Here is a 6,000-nt window from a genome sequence, read left to right as displayed (position 1 = left end):
CGACGGAACAACGGCGACAACACCGCAGACATGGCAGTCAATGCCGGATTCAGCGGATCCAAATCCGGTCAGCGGAAGAAGCCATTCAAAAGAAACAATCAGGGACCGTCCAGTCTAGACCGTATACTGGAGCGCTCATGCCAAATTCATGGCACCCCGGACAAGCCAGCCAACCACACCAATAGAGACTGCTGGGTATTTAAACAGGCTGGCAAAATAAACGCCAAAAACAAGGACAAGGGGCTGCACAGCAACGATGACGAGGAGCCCCGACGTCCGAACACGGGGGGACAGAAGAAATCCCCCCCCCAGGTGAAAATGGTCGACATGATCTACGCCACTCACATCCCCAAGCGGGAACGGAAGCAAGCACTACGGGACGTCTACGCGATGGAGCCAGTCGTCCCCAAATTCAACCCATGGTCAGCTTGTCCGATCACCTTTGATCGTAGGGATCATCCTACTAGCATCCGTCACAGCGGCTCGGTCGCATTGGTCTTAGACCCAATCATCGATGGATTCCACCTCACGCAAGTCCTTATGGACGGCGGCAGCAGCCTGAACCTGCTTTACCAGGACATAGTGTGCAAAATGGGCATCGATCCTTCAAGGATCAAGCCCACCAAAACCACCTTTAAAGGTGTAATTCCTTGAGTAGAGGCCCATTGTACGGGCTCTATAACATTGGAAGTGGTCTTAGGATCTCCGGACAACTTCTGAAGCGAGGAGTTAATCTTCGATATCGTCCCTTTCCGTAGTGGTTACCACGCACTGCTCGGGAGAACCGCATTCGCTAGATTCAATGCGGTACCACACTATGCATACCTCAAGCTCAAGATGCTGGGCCCGCGCGAGGTCATAACAGTCAACGGAAACATGGACCGCTCTCTCCGTACAGAAGAGCATACTGCATCCCTCGCGGCAGAAGTACAATGCGGCCTCCTCTGGCAAACCACCAATCCGGCAACGACAACCTCAAGCACCGTCAAGCGAGTTTGGAGCACCCCGCAACAGGACCACCAGGCACGCCAAGAGCACGACTAGCAGTCCGGCCTCTGCTCAAATCCCATCAAAGAAGCATTCGTGCCACACGTACACAATTACGCACTTAAAATACCATGGGCACATGCGGAGGCACAGCAGTGGCTCAGTCAACAGTGCGGTATCACCGCCACATACCTTCGTAACCTTTCCTTTCACCTTTCAGGACATTGCTTTAGTGCAGCCTCTCCAGAAGAGCCGGATTGTCGGACTTACATAGGAGAGAAAACCAAGGAGGCAACAGGCTTTGCGCACAGAAGGAAATACCCAGGTGGAATCTATTTACGATCGTTATACCTGCTTTATCTATCTGTACGTAGCCTGCCCCTGGATAGGGTATGTCCAATAATCCTATTTATCTCCGCTTAATGCATTCATTGTAAACATATGCTTAAACGTATTATTCATCAATGGGAGATCATATATAGCGTCAGCTTATTATTCTTATTTGAGCATTTTTTTCTTACAAATGTCTATGTGATATTGCATCCGTACACCTTGGTATGTTCAGTTTGCCAGGGGCTTCTTATGGTGCCCCATAATACGGCAAGACAAGTTCGAACACTTTCAACAGTGCGGCACCCCGAACTTATAGCATTATATGCATTAGCTCCTAATCATGTCTTGGGTCTACGGTTGGGATAGCCCGGCTCCCTTGTTTTGGTGCCTTACATTCCGTTATATTGGCTAAGGTAGCACAGGGAGAACTACTGCGATTGTGTCCCGGTTCTTCCGGACGAGCACCTTAGTAGAGAAAGCCGAAAACTGACCAGCATGATGTGGCGAGAGCTGGTCGCTGTTCGAGAGGTCTTAAAATCCTTAAAGATTTTTCCACTTTAGGCGATAATTCGGCTTCGTCCGATCTAGGCATATATAGCGCCCCAATTTGACCTTCCAGATTCTAGGGGCTTCGCCGAAATTTAAAATTGTAGACTTCTATGGCTAACTGAAGGTTATAAAGCTGCAGAGTCTATTGCCTTGTTCGCTGCGCCGAACATCTCCTTAAGGGACCAAACATTTGTATAAAGAGTGTCCGGGTTTTCCACGAACACCCCAGTACTAGTTACATGGGGGCGAAAGCCGATGACTGGCCTACTTTCAGAATTTTATAAATAGCCGCACAGAAGGTAATATTTGAAATAACAAAAGCACTACATAGCGCAAGTAACTTCGTCCTTAAATTACAAACATGACAGAAGTGAATTCATTCTAAAATTATGTCCTTGGTACATTCATCGGCCACGAGGCGAGTGCCCTTGATAATGCCATCATAATACTTCTCCGGATAGTGATGCGCCTTGCCCTCCGGTGGCCCGTCCTTCACTAGCTTCTCCGCATCCAGCTTGCCCCAATGCACCTTCGCACGGGCAAAGGCCCGGCGGGCACCCTCAATGCAAACGGATCGCTTGATGACTTCTAGTCACGGACAGGAAGCCATCCGCTTGATCAGGCTGAAGTAGCTGATGGGTAAGGGCTCACCAGGCCACATCCGGACTATGAAATCCATCATAGCCACTTCGGCCGCCCTGTGGAGTTCAACCAACTGCTTCAGTTGGTCACTCAGAGGCGTTGGATGTTCGGCCCCAGCATACTGGGACCAGAACAACTTCTCCGTTGAGCTCCCCTCCTGAGCACGGTAGAACTCCGTGGCATCTGATACGTTGCGTGGCAGATCTGTGAATGCCCCTGGAGAGCTCCGGACTCAGGTAAGTAAAAGAAACGCCTCCTCCACATGTTTGCTTTGCACAAAGAATTTCTTACCCGCCGTTATCTTTTTGGCCTCCTGGATTTCCTGATGTGCCTTCTCGACTTCGGCCTTGGCGTCTTTTATACTTGCAAGGGCCTTCGCAAGCTCGGCCTCTTTTGCCTTAAGCTCATGCTCCACGGACTCGAAATTTTTGCCGAGCTCCTGGAGCTCTTGTTGTACCTCGCCCACACGGGCATCTTGCTTCTCGCACTCCTTGCGTTCCAAGGCCGCCTTGTGTTCGGCCTTGTACATCGCTTTTTTCAGAGATGCCACTTCGGTGGTGGCCCCTGTTACAAAATCATGACGCTTCGTTGTTAGAATAACCAATTTTATCTATCCTTCATTATATGAGAGCGGGGAATCACTCACCTTTGTTCTTTTCGAGCTGCCTCCTCGTGAGGTCGAGCTCTCCCTGCGCCTGCTCCAGGTCCTGTTTTAGTCCGGCGATCTCGGCCGTATGGACCGCAGCGGCAAGCAGCACAGCCTGCTTATTCACATTCAAACTTATTGTTAGACTCCTACGGATTATAATTGACCCTCCGTTTGGTTTTTCCTTCCGAACACCAAACAGAGTATCAGGGGCTACTACCTATCGGGTGGTAATTTCACACATTTTTATTACTTACCTCAAAGCCTGTCAAGAGGCTGGTGCAGGCTTCGGTTAGTCCGCTCTTGGCGGACGAAACCTTCTAAACCACCGCACTCATAAGAGTATGGTGCTCTTCATCTATGGAAGCGCCGCGAAGCGCTTCCAGTAGACAATCCGGCGCCTCGGGCGCAACAGAAGTCCTCGACACAGACGGCTCTCCCCCCTAACGAGGGGCTGCCCGCCTGAGTCCGGAACCATTGAAGGCTCCTGAACAGTGTTCGATTGAGAGCCCGGCCTACGGTGGCTCTCATAAACACGGTCCGCGGGGATCTTGAACCCCGCGTGTCCGACGTCTGGAATGCCACCTTGGGGCGCCTCCAAAGCCACCTTCCCCCGCTCTGGGAGCCTTTGGGATAACACCTCCATGTCATCTGTAGGCTGAGGAGTAGTGGCCGTCGGGAGCGAGTTCATCGTAGAATCGCTCAAGGACCCATCCGAAGACGACGCCTCAGGATGGACCTTGGCCAGACTACATACAAGTTCAGTGTTATAACAAAACTATGAAGCAAAATTACGATAGAGTGCGGATACTTACGATCGCACTAGGGGCTTCTTCCTGGGCAGCCACCCCTCCTCGCTATCGATGGCGGTGGCGGAGTAGTCCGGAAGGGATGCCTTTCCCTTCTTGGACGTCCCAGCCTCCCCCTCTGGGGCGGCCTTCCTCTTTTTCTCCCCCCAATACGGGGAGGTGGAGTTTCTTCTTGTTTCCCCCCGCCTCCATGGAAGGAATCTGTCTCGTCGTCATCAGACGATGAGGGTATGACGGCCTTGCGCTGGGGGCCTCTCCTAGCCCCCTGGTCCGCCCTCTCAGTCCCCTCGTCCTTTCCGGATGGGGCGGCCTCTTCTTCTTCTTCTTCTTCTTCTTCTTCCCCTTCGAGGGAGGAGTGTGGCTCGTCTTCTTCGAATGAGGCTTCTGGCGCAACCTTACGTCGGAGACCCTTTCGGATCCCGGGGGCCTTCTTATCGGCCTTCTTCTCTGGCCCCTTGTAGGGCGCCAGGACCAGCATCTCCGTCAGGAGACCATTAACTGGGCTTTCTGGCAGCGGAGCCGGACAGTCAATCTTCTCCGCTGTCTCCACATAATCCTGAACAAATATGCACAATTACTTAAGGCTCCCCCATGAATAAATTGGGAAGAACCGAATCTGGTGGCAGCCTGAGAACTCACCTGACTAGGAGGCCGCGCGGCGTGGAGCCCACGGTCCTCGGATATGGGAGGAGGTACTTCGGAGGCCTTGAACAATGCCTTCCATGCGTTTTTGTGCTTCATGCCATAGAGCCTCTGAAGTGTCTGGTGTTCGGCTGGGACGAACTCCCACAGATTGAATGCCCGCCTTTGGCACGACAGAATCCGACAAACGAGCATGACCTCGATCATGTTGACAAGCTTGATATTCTTGTCCTTCATGCCCTTGATGCAGTTTTGGAGTCCAGTCAGCTCTGTAGATTCGCCCCAAGACAGGCCCTTCTGTTCCCAGGAGGTGAGCCGCATGGGGGTTCCGGATCGGAACTTGGGGGCCGCCGCCCAGTTGGCGTCGCGCGGCTCGGTGATGTAGAACCACCCCGACTGCCACCCCTTCATGGTTTCCGCAAAGGAGCCGTCAAGCCAGGTGATGTTAGGCATCTTGCCCACCATGGCTCCTCCACACTCCGCTTGCTGGCCGCTCACGATATTCGGCTTCACGCAGAAGATTTGCAGCCACAAGCCGAAATGAGGCTTGATGCGGAGGAAGGCCTGTGATACGTCTCCGTCGTATCTACTTTTCCAAACACTTGTGCCGTTGTTTTGGACTCTAACTTGTATGATTTGAATGGAACTAACCCGGACTGACGCTATTTTCAGCAGAATTGCCATGGTGTTGTTTTATGTGCAAAAAACAAAAGTTCTCGGAACGTCCTGAAACTCTACGGAATATCTTAGAATAAATAATAAAAAACCCTCGCCAAAGATGAAGACTAGGGGACCCACACCCTGTCCATGAGGGTGGGGGCGCCCCCCCCCTAGGCGCGCCCCCCTACCTCGTGGGCCCCCTGGTGGCCCTCCGACGCCAACTCCAACTCCATATATTGGCTTTCGGGGAGAAAAAAATCAGAGAGAAGAAATCATCGCGTTTTACGATACGGAGCCGCCGCCAAGCCCTAATCTCTCTCGGGAGGGCTGATCTGGAGTCCGTTCGGGGCTCCGGAGAGGGGGATTCATCACCGTCGTCATCATCAACCATCCTCCATCACCAATTTCATGATGCTCACCGCCGTGCGTGAGTAATTCCATCGTAGGCTTGCTGGACGGTGATGGGTTGGATGAGATTTATCATGTAATCGAGTTAGTTTTGTTAGGGTTTGATCCCTAGCATCCACTATGTTCTAAGATTGATGTTGCTATGACTTTGCTATGCTTAATGCTTGTCACTAGGGCCCGACTGTCATGATTTCAGATCTGAACCTATTATGTTTTCATGAATATATGTGAGTTCTTGATCCTATCTTGCAAGTCTATAGTCACCTACTATGTGTTATGATCCGGCAACCCCGAAGTGACAATAATCGGAACCACTCCCGGTGA

This window comes from Triticum aestivum, chromosome 2B (genome assembly GCF_018294505.1).
Source record: "Triticum aestivum cultivar Chinese Spring chromosome 2B, IWGSC CS RefSeq v2.1, whole genome shotgun sequence".
Classification (NCBI taxonomy): Eukaryota; Viridiplantae; Streptophyta; class Magnoliopsida; order Poales; family Poaceae; genus Triticum; species Triticum aestivum.
Note: the sequence above shows the minus strand (reverse complement) of the source record.